Here is a 982-nt window from a genome sequence, read left to right as displayed (position 1 = left end):
AAATGGCCAATATCATTTATCTATTTCTCCCACTTTAAAATTATTTGGAACAAATCTCAAACATCTTAAAATTTCTTCTGTGAATACCTTAAAATATATCTTTTAGAAATTACTTTTTAAAAAACATAATCATGATATCATTATAATCCTAAATAATTAATAATAGTTGCTATATACCATCAAATAGTCAGGTACTATTCAAATTTCTGCAGTTTGGTTGCATTTCTTCTACTTAATCTACAATATTTCTTTGCTTTTGTAGGTTCCTTCTTTCATTTTCATTCCTCAATTTATTTACTAAATAATGTGGACCATTTTTTAAAAAACATTTTCTATAGATTTTGCTGTTTGCATGCCTATGTCTCTTTCTCATTTTCCATGAAATGATAGATTAGCAGATAGGATTTTTATTCTTTTTTGGCAAAAATGCATGTAGCTGATTTTTATTTCCTTTTTTGCACCGTATCTGAAGGCACCTAACAGGTAGTTGCTTCCCTTTCTGTGACTGATCAGTAGGTTCAGGTGTTGCCACTTTCACTCATTCATTAAAAATTTCCCATCTACTTTCCACTTACCGGTATCAGCAGCCACTGATATTTATTACAAAGATCTACTGATTATGAAGACCCAAAAATCTCTATTGTAAAGTGGTAATACTCCAATCCAATTGTTCCTTGTACATTTATTATCTTCACGTTTTCTATATAGAGGGAAACACTCATTTATCTACTTTTGGGTAGCTTGCTGTGCAGCTTTTATGAAAAATGGAGGAGGATAAATACATTTTAGTTACCAGTTTTCAGAACTGTGAGATGTTTTCATAGATTCTCCACATTTGACCAATGGACAATGAATTATTTTTAATTGATTTTACTATATATGATGCATTGCATCCCATTGCACTTATTATTCTTTTTGTGCTCATGAAGTAGAAGAACCTTACAATTTTGTTTTAGGGTTCTTTTTACGAAACTTTTGTAGT

The sequence above is a fragment of the Propithecus coquereli genome, unplaced genomic scaffold (assembly GCF_000956105.1).
Source record: "Propithecus coquereli isolate 6110/MARCELLA unplaced genomic scaffold, Pcoq_1.0 Scaffold32, whole genome shotgun sequence".
In the NCBI taxonomy this organism is placed as follows: domain Eukaryota; kingdom Metazoa; phylum Chordata; class Mammalia; order Primates; family Indriidae; genus Propithecus; species Propithecus coquereli.
This window is presented reverse-complemented; position numbering follows the sequence as displayed.